This window comes from Impatiens glandulifera, unplaced genomic scaffold (genome assembly GCF_907164915.1).
Source record: "Impatiens glandulifera unplaced genomic scaffold, dImpGla2.1, whole genome shotgun sequence".
Lineage (NCBI taxonomy): Eukaryota > Viridiplantae > Streptophyta > Magnoliopsida > Ericales > Balsaminaceae > Impatiens > Impatiens glandulifera.
In genome coordinates, this window is record NW_025919251.1 from 29,455 (window position 1) to 40,359 (window position 10,905).

At 27.0% G+C, this 10,905-nt stretch overlaps 1 non-coding gene across 1 annotated transcript; it reads left to right on the forward strand.

The window, feature by feature from the left end:
• Positions 1-7,917: 7,917 nt before the first annotated feature.
• Positions 7,918-8,036, forward strand: LOC124917741. Its single transcript, XR_007097210.1, has one exon. It is a non-coding gene; the product is annotated as a 5S ribosomal RNA (ribosomal RNA).
• Positions 8,037-10,905: the final 2,869 nt, after the last annotated feature.

A 10,905-nucleotide genomic window follows, 5' to 3' on the forward strand; every position in this document is an offset into this window, starting at 1 on the left:
TTGAGATCTTTATGGGGCCATCGGTGATGACACTCCACATATCATAGTCAATAGCAGCCAAGTGAGCTTGCATCTTTATCATCCACAGATCATAGTTGTCCTTTGACAGAAGAGGAATTTCATTGATGCAAGACATGCTTTGGGAACTTGATGCTTGAGAATAGAAACAAGGCTCTAATACCAATTGATAGGATCGGCTTTATCATTAGAGACGGGGGTCTGGCTAAGGATGAAGGCTTATGAAAAACGGTTTGAAAGAAATCATGTTAGTGATTTAATTCGCTTTCTATTCTACGCAAACTTGTGTAAACACTTGAAACAAATTCAAGGCAGAATTGTTTACTTGGGTTTGAAGCACAAGATGAAATATGAAAAGATGACAGAAAAATGAAGAACACAACAATTTGTTTATGGATGTTCGGAGAAACTCTCCTATGTCACCCCTTCTTCCAACCACCGGAAGGATTCACTATATGATGAGAATCAAATACAGTTTACACACACACTTAGCTCGCTATTGAACAGAACACTATCTGTTCAATTACAAGAAGATGAAGAATATCACTCGCTAATGGTGTTTTGATTCTAGCTCTCTCTCTCGATTCACACACAGTACATTCAGAAAGAAGCTTCAAGAATGAGTTCAGTAAGCAAGATGATTGAGTAGTCTCTCTCTGCAAAATCAGAATGCTTGTTCGTCCGGAAATTAGCTAGGTTACTCGTGCTTCGTCCGTTGCTCTAAGGATTGGTTAAATACTGATCAGGAGCTAACGGTCGAATCTTCAAGAATGATAGGTGGAGCTCTTCCATTGGAAAGCCTCCATTGTACATAGCAGGTTCTGAGCACAAGGATCGTGGCCGTACCGAACTGGTAGTGCGCCGAATATTCCATCAGGGATGTACCTGCAAAACGGGTAATGTGAGGAAAATTCTCTTACGTGGCATTCCTTGATTGGATGCATATAGCTGTTGTACTAATCTTCATAGGAAAGTGGAGCAGGAGTAGGGTACAGCTATAGCACGTGGGTAGGAGAAATGCTAGATTCAAGCGTACTACTTGAACAGAGCATTAGACGTATTTCAGTTAGACGGATTTGGAGAAATCAGTCTAATGAAGTAAGTCAACTCCTTCTAATGAAAAGCGTCTATTAGACCGTCTGGTCTAATATAATTAGACTCGCGTCTAATTTCAATAACCATTAGACGGGTACGTCTAACTCCACTGAGTTAGACTACCACATCTAATTCCGGTTCTACTTCAGACTTGTCTGAAGGAGTTAAACCCACGTATAACTTTCAATTAATTAGACAACCCGTCTAATTATAATAACCATTGGACCGGTACGTCTAACTCCACTGAGTTAGACTACCACGTCTAATTCCGGTTCTACCTCAGACTTGTCTGAAGGAGTTAGACTCACGTCTAACTTTCAATTAATTAGAAAACCCATCTAATTATAATAACCATTAGACCGGTACGTCTAACTCCACTGAGTTAGACTACCACGTTTAATTCCGGTTCTACCTCAGACTTGTCTGAAGGAGTTAGACCTACGTCTAACTTTCAATTAATTAGACAACCCGTCTAATTATAATAACCATTAGACCGGTACGTAACTCCACTGAGTTAGACTACCACGTCTAATTCCGGTTCTACCTCAGATTTGTCTGAAGGAGTTAGACCCACGTCTAACTTTCAATTAATTAGACAATCCGTCTAATTCCGCGTATTCATTAGACCATCCGTCTAATTCTTTACGTCTATTAGACTTACACGTCTAACTCTGATGAGTTAGACTGTACGTCTAATTCTATTAGACTTACGTCTAATTTCGTGTATTCATTAGACTACCCGTCTAATTCTTTACACGTCTATTAGACTTACACGTCTAACTCCGATGAGTTAGACTGTACGTCTAATTCTATTAGACTTACGTTTAATTACTTGTATTCATTAGACTACCTGTCTAATTCTTTACACGTCTATTAGACTTACACGTCTAACTCCGATGAGTTAGACTATACGTCTAATTCTATTAGACTTACGTCTAATTCCGTGTATTCATTAGACTATCCGTCTAATTCTTTACACGTCTATTAGACTTACACGTCTAACTTCGATGAGTTAGACTGTACGTCTAATTCTATTAGACTTATGTCTAATTCCGTGTATTCATTAGACTACCTGTCTAATTCTTTACACGTCTATTAGACTTACACGTCTAAGTCCGATGAGTTAGACTGTACGTCTAATTTTATTAGACTGTACGTCAAATTCCTTTAGACTATTAGACTGCCCGTCTAACTCCGTTGAGTTAGACTGTGCGTCTAATTCCATTAGACCTTCGTCTAATTTTATGCGAATGGAGATCAAAATCGGTCTAATGGCCCTCATTAGATTCAAGTCTAATAATATGCTGTCTCAATACACCTGTATTGAAACTTATAAATTATTTCATCATCAAAATATCAGAGGATAAATTATTTCAACACTTAGTCAAAATAATTTGACCCAACAAAAACGGATTAATTTGAAGATATTTTGTCGTTTTGTACGAGAAAAACACAAAATAAAAGCGTGAAGACGAAGGTTATAAGAAAAAACATTAATTTTGTACTTTTTATTGGATTTTGTGTTTGTAAAAAAGACAAAATACAAAATATCATGAAAACGGATTTATTTGATGTTTTTTTGACGTTTTGTACGAGAAAACCACAAAATAAACGCGTGAAAATGTATGATTTAAAAAAACAGACGTTAATTTCAAATATTTTAATTGATTTTTAATGTTTTTACGAAAAAACACAAAATAAACGCGTGAAAACGTAAGATTTAAAAAAAACACGTTAATTTCGAACTTTCTAATTGATTTTTGATGTTTTTACGAAAAAAAACACAAAATAAAAGCATGAAAACGAATGATTTAAGAAAAAACGTTGATTTCGTATTTTTTATTAAATTTTTGTGTTTTTATATAAGACAAAATACAAAATATTATGAAAACGGATCGAGTTGAAGATTTTTTGTCGTTTTGTACGAGAAAAACACAAAATAAACGCGTGAAAACGAATGATTTAAAAAAAATGGATTTTGTGTTTTTATATAAAACAAAATACAAAATATCATGAAAACGGAATTTTTATCAGACAAAATATTGAATTTTGTGTTTTAATATAAGACAAAATACAAAATATCATGAAAACAGATTAATAAGAAGATATTTTGTCGTTTTGTACGAGAAAAACACAAAATAAAAGCGTGAAAACGAACGTTATAAGAAAAAACATTAATTTTGTACTTTTTATTGGATTTATGTGTTTTTATATAAGACAAGATACAAAATATCATGAAAACGGATCGTTTTGAAGATTTTTTGTTGTTTTGTACGAGAAACACACAAAATAAACGCGTGAAAATGTACGATTTAAAATAAAAGACACGATAATTTCGAATATTTTAATTGAATTTTAGTTTTTTTATGAAAAAACACAAAATAAACGCATGAAGACGTACGATTTTAAAAAAACACGTTAATTTCGAACTTCCTAATTGATTTTTGATGTTTTTACGAAAAAAACACAAAATAAAAGCATGAAAACGAATGATTTAAGAAAAAACGTTGATTTCGTATTTTTTATTAGAATTTTATGTTTTTATATAAGATAAAATACAAAATATTATGAAAACGGATCGAGTTGAAAATTTTTTGTCGTTTTGTACGAGAAAAACACAAAATTAACGTGTGAAAACGTATGATTTAAAAAAAATGGATTTTGTGTTTTTATATAAGACAAAATACAAAATATCATGAAAACGAAATTTATATCAGACAAAATATTGGATTTTGTGTTTTAATATAAGACAAAATACAAAATATCATGAAAACGGATTAATAAGAAGATATTTTGTCGTTTTGTACGAGAAAAACACAAAATAAAAGCGTGAAAGCGAACGTTATAAGAAAAAACATTAATTTCGTACTTTTTATTGGATTTATGTGTTTTTAAAAAAGACAAAATACAAAATATCATGAAAATGGATTGATTTGATGTTTTTTTGACGTTTTGTACGAGAAAACCACAAAATAAACGCGTGAAAACATATGATTTAAAAAAAAAACACATGTTAATTTCGAATATTTAAATTGATTTTTAATATTTTTACATAAAAACACAAAAAAACGAGTGAAAACGTACGATTTTAAAAAAACACGTTAATTTCGAACTTTCTAATTGATTTTTGATGGTTTTACGAAAAAAAACACAAAATAAAATCGTAAAAACGAACGATTTAAAAAAACGTTAATTTCGTACTTTTTATTGGATTTTTGTGTTTTTATATAAGACAAAATACAAAATATCATGAAAACGGATCGATTTGAAAATTTTTTATTGTTTTGTACGAGAAAAACACTAAATAAATGCGTGAAAACGTATGATTTAAAAAACGGATTTGGTATTTTTATATAAGACAAAATACAAAATATCTTGAAAACGGATCGATTTGTACGATAAAAACAAAATAAACGCGTGAAAATGTATGATTTAAAAAAAACACGTTAATTTCGAATATTTTAATTTATTTTTAATGTCTTTACGAAAAAACACAAAATAAACACGTGAAAACGTACGATTTTATAAAAATATCATGAAAACCAAATTTATATAAAACAAAATATTGGATTTTTTGTTTTTATATAAGACAAAATACAAAATATCATGAAAACGGATCAATTTGAAAAAAAAAATTGTCGTTTTGTACGAGAAAAATACAAAATAAACGCATGAAAATGTATGATTAAAAAAAAACGAATTTTGTGTTTTTATATAAGACAAAATACAAAATATTATAAAAATGGAATTTATATAAGACAAAATATTGGATTTTGTGTTTTCATATAAGACAAAATACAAAATATTATGAAAATGGATCGATTTGAAGATTTTTTGTCGTTTTGTAGGAGAAAAAAACAAAATAAACGGGTGTAAATGTATGATTTAAAAAAACACACGTTAATTTCAAATATTTTAATTGAATTTTAGTTTTTTTTATGAAAAAACACAAAATAAATGCGTGAAAACGTACGTTTTAAAAAAAACACGTTAATTTCGAACTATCTAACTGATTTTTGATGTTTTTACGAAAAAAACACAAAATAAAAACATGAAAACGAATGATTTAAGAAAAAACGTTGATTTCGTATTTTTTATTAGATTTTTTTGTTTTTATATAAGACAAAAACGGATCGAGTTGAAGATTTTTTGTCGTTTTGTACGAGAAAAACACAAAATAAAAGCGTGAAAACGAACGTTATAAGAAAAAACATTAATTTTGTACTTTTTATTGGATTTATGTGTTTTTATATAAGACAAGATACAAAATATCATGAAAACGGATCGTTTTGAAGATTTTTTGTTGTTTTGTACGAGAAACACACAAAATAAACGCGTGAAAATGTACTATTTAAAATAAAGACACGTTATTTTCGAATATTTTAATTGAATTTTAGTTTTTTTATGAAAAAACACAAAATAAATGCATGAAAACGTATGATTTAAAAAAAACACGTTAATTTCGAACTTCCTAATTGATTTTTGATGTTTTTACGAAAAAAACACAAAATAAAAGCATGAAAACGAATGATTTAAGAAAAAACGTTGATTTCGTATTTTTTATTGGAATTTTATGTTTTTATATAAGATAAAATACAAAATATTATGAAAACGGATCGAGTTGAAAATTTTTTGTCGTTTTGTACGAGAAAAACACAAAATTAACGTGTGAAAACGTATGATTTAAAAAAAAATGGATTTTGTGTTTTTATATAAAACAAAATACAAAATATCATGAAAACGAAATTTATATCAGACAAAATATTGTATTTTGTGTTTTTATATAAGACAAAATACAAAATATCATGAAAATGAATCAATTTGAAGATTATTTTGTCGTTTTGTACGAGAAAAACACAAAATAAAAGCGTGAAAGCGAACGTTATAAGAAAAAACATTAATTTCGTACTTTTTATTGGATTTATGTATTTTTAAAAAAGACAAAATACAAAATATCATGAAAACGGATTGATTTGATGTTTTTTTGACGTTTTGTACGAGAAAACCACAAAATAAACGCGTGAAAACGTATGATTAAAAAAACACACGTTAATTTCGAATATTTTAATTGATTTTTAATGTTTTTACGTAAAAACACAAAATAAACGAGTGAAAAAGTACGATTTTAAAAAACACGTTAATTTCGAACTTTCTAATTGATTTTTGATATTTTTTAAGAAAAAAACACAAAATAAAATCGTAAAAACGAACGATTTAAAAAAAACGTTAATTTTGTACTTTTTATTGGATTTTTGTGTTTTTATATAAGACAATATACAAAATATCATGAAAACGGATCAATTTGAAATTTTTTTGTCGTTTTGTATGAGAAAAACACAAAATAAACGCGTGAAAACGTATGGTTTAAAAAACGGATTTGGTATTTTTATATAAGACAAAATACAAAATATCATGAAAACGGATCGATTTATACGATAAAAACAAAATAAACGCGTGAAAACGTATGATTTAAAAAACACACACGTTAATTTCGAATACTTTAATTGATTTTTAATGTCTTTACGAAAAAACACAAAATAAACGCGTGAAAACGTACGATTTTAAAAAATAATGAAAATAGACTGATTTGAAGATTTTTTTGTCGTTTTATACAAGAAAAACACAAAATAATTGCGTGAAGACGTACTATTTTCAAAAAACACGTTAATTTCGAACAATCTAATTGATTTTTGATGTATTTACGAAAAAACACAAAATACAAAATATCATGAAAATGGATCTATTTAAAGATTTTTTGTCGTTTTGTACGAGAAAAACACAAAATAAACGCGTGAAAACGTATGATTTAAAAAAAACACACGTTAATTTCGAATATTTTAATTGATTTTTAATGTCTTTACGAAAAAACACAAAATAAACGCGTGAAAATATACAATTTTAAAAAAACACGTTAATTTCGAACATTCTAATTGATTTTTAATGTTTTTACGAAAAAACACAAAATACAAAATATCATGAAAACGGATCGAGTTGAAGATTTTTTTGTCGTTTTGTACGAGAAAAATACAAAATAAACGAGTGAAAACGTATGATTAAAAAAAACGAATTTTGTGTTTTTATATAAGACAAAATACAAAATATCATAAAAATGGAATTTATATAAGACAAAATATTGGATTTTTGTTTTCATATAAGACAAAATACAAAATATCATGAAAACAGATTGATTTGAAGATTTTTTGTCATTTTGTACGAGAAAAATACAAAATAAACGCGTGAAAACGTATGATTTAAAAAAAAAACATGTTAATTTAAAATATTATAATTGATTTTTAATGTTTTTAGGAAAAAACAAAAATAAACGCGTGAAAACGTACGATTTTCAAAAAACACGTTAATTTCGAACATTCTAATTGATTTTTGATGTATTTACGAAAAAACACAAAATACAAAATATCATGAAAATGGATCTATTTAAAGATTTTTTATCGTTTTGTACGAGAAAAATACAAAATAAACACGTGAAAATGTACAATTTTAAAAAAACACGTTAATTTCGAAAATTTTAATTGATTTTTAATGTTTTTACGAAAAAACACAAAATAAACGCGTGAAAACGTACGATTTTAAAAAAACACGTTAATTTCGAACTTTCTAATTGATTTTTGCTGTATTTACGAAAAAAACACAAAATAAAAGCGTGAAAACGGAACGATTTGAAGAAACCGTGGTCGTAAACGGCCTTCGGCGGTTTAAAACTCGTCCGTTTCGAATTTCGTGAAAAAATCATTTTTTTAAATGAAATTATGGTTTATCAAATGAATAAATTGTTCATCATATGACGGGTGCGATCATACCAGCACTAATGCACTGGATCCCATCAGAACTCCGCAGTGAAGCGTGCTTGGGCGAGAGTAGTACTAGGATGGGTGACCCCCTGGGAAGTCCTCGTGTCGCACTCCTTTTTATAATTTTTTTAAAAAATAACCCAATTAACGATTAAAATGAACGAAATTAAATAAACGTTAATGTCACACTCAATTTTAATGATTTTACGAAAAAAAACACAAAATAAACGCGTGAAAACGAACGATTTAAGAAAAAACGTTAATTTCGTACTTTTTATTGGATTTCTGTGTTTTTATATAAGACAAAATACAAAATATCATGAAAACGGATCGATTTGAATATTTTTTATCGTTTTGTACGAGAAAAACACAAAATAAACACGTGAAAACGTACGATTTAAAAAAAAAACACGTTAATTTCGAACATTTTAATTGATTTTTGATTTTTTTACGAAAAAACACAAAATAAACGCGTGAAAACGTACGATTTTAAAAAAACACGTTAATTTCGAACTTTCTAATTGATTTTTGCTGTATTTACGAAAAAAAACACAAAATAAACGCGTGAAAACGAACGATTTAAGAAAAAACGTTAATTTCGTATTTTTTATTGGAATTTTATGTTTTTATATAAGATAAAATACAAAATATTATGAAAACGGATCGAGTTGAAAAATTTTTGTCGTTTTGTACGAGAAAAACACAAAATTAACGTGTGAAAACGTATGATTTAAAAAAAATGGATTTTGTGTTTTTATATAAGACAAAATACAAAATATCATGAAAACGAAATTTATATCAGACAAAATATTGGATTTTGTGTTTTAATATAAGACAAAATACAAAATATCATGAAAACGGATTAATTTGAAGATATTTTGTCGTTTTGTACGAGAAAACACAAAATAAAAGCGTGAAAGCGAACGTTATAAGAAAAAACATTAATTTTGTACTTTTTATTGGATTTATGTGTTTTTATATAAGACAAGATACAAAATATCATGAAAACGGATCGTTTTGAAGATTTTTTGTTGTTTTGTACGAGAAACACACAAAATAAACGCGTGAAAATGTACTATTTAAAATAAAGACACGTTATTTTCGAATAATTTAATTGAATTTTAGTTTTTTTATGAAAAAACACAAAATAAATGCATGAAAACGTATGATTTTAAAAAAAACACGTTAATTTCGAACTTCCTAATTGATTTTTGATGTTTTTACGAAAAAAACACAAAATAAAAGCATGAAAACGAATGATTTAAGAAAAAACGTTGATTTCGTATTTTTTATTGGAATTTTATGTTTTTATATAAGATAAAATACAAAATATTATGAAAACGGATCGAGTTGAAAAATTTTTGTCGTTTTGTACGAGAAAAACACAAAATTAACGTGTGAAAACGTATGATTTAAAAAAAATGGATTTTGTGTTTTTATATAAAACAAAATACAAAATATCATGAAAACGAAATTTATATCAGACAAAATATTGTATTTTGTGTTTTTATATAAGACAAAATACAAAATATCATGAAAACGGATTAATTTGAAGATATTTTGTCGTTTTGTACGAGAAAAACACAAAATAAAAGCGTGAAAGCGAACGTTATAAGAAAAAACATTAATTTCGTACTTTTTATTGGATTTATGTATTTTTAAAAAAGACAAAATACAAAATATCATGAAAATGGACTGATTTGAAGATTTTTTTGTCGTTTTATACGAGAAAAACACAAAATAAACGCGTAAAAACGTACTATTTTCAAAACACACGTTAATTTCGAATATTTTAATTGATTTTTAATGTTTTTACGTAAAAACACAAAATAAACGAGTGAAAAAGTACGATTTTAAAAAACACGTTAATTTCGAACTTTCTAATTGATTTTTGATATTTTTTAAGAAAAAAACACAAAATAAAATCGTAAAAACGAACGATTTTAAAAAAAACGTTAATTTTGTACTTTTTATTGGATTTTTGTGTTTTTATATAAGACAATATACAAAATATCATGAAAACGGATCAATTTGAAATTTTTTTGTCGTTTTGTATGAGAAAAACACAAAATAAACGCGTGAAAACGTATGTTTTAAAAAACGGATTTGGTATTTTTATATAAGACAAAATACAAAATATCATGAAAACGGATCGATTTATACGATAAAAACAAAATAAACGCGTGAAAACGTATGATTTAAAAAACACACACGTTAATTTCGAATACTTTAATTGATTTTTAATGTCTTTACGAAAAAACACAAAATAAACGCGTGAAAACGTACGATTTTAAAAAATAATGAAAATAGACTGATTTGAAGATTTTTTGTCGTTTTATACAAGAAAAACACAAAATAATTGCGTGAAGACGTACTATTTTCAAAAAACACGTTAATTTCGAACAATCGAATTGATTTTTGATGTATTTACGAAAAAACACAAAATACAAAATATCATGAAAATGGATCTATTTAAAGATTATTTGTCGTTTTGTACGAGAAAAACACAAAATAAACGCGTGAAAACGTATGATTTAAAAAAAACACACGTTAATTTCGAATATTTTAATTGATTTTTAATGTCTTTACGAAAAAACACAAAATAAACGCGTGAAAATGTACAATTTTAAAAAAACACGTTAATTTCGAACATTCTAATTGATTTTTAATGTTTTTACGAAAAAACACAAAATACAAAATATCATGAAAACGGATCGAGTTAAAGATTTTTTTGTCGTTTTGTACGAGAAAAATACAAAATAAACGAGTGAAAACGTATGATTAAAAAAAACGAATTTTGTGTTTTTATATAAGACAAAATACAAAATATCATGAAAATGGAATTTATATAAGACAAAATATTGGATTTTTGTTTTCATATAAGACAAAATACAAAATATCATGAAAACAGATTGATTTGAAGATTTTTTGTCATTTTGTACGAGAAAAAATACAAAATAAACGCGTGAAAACGTATGATTTA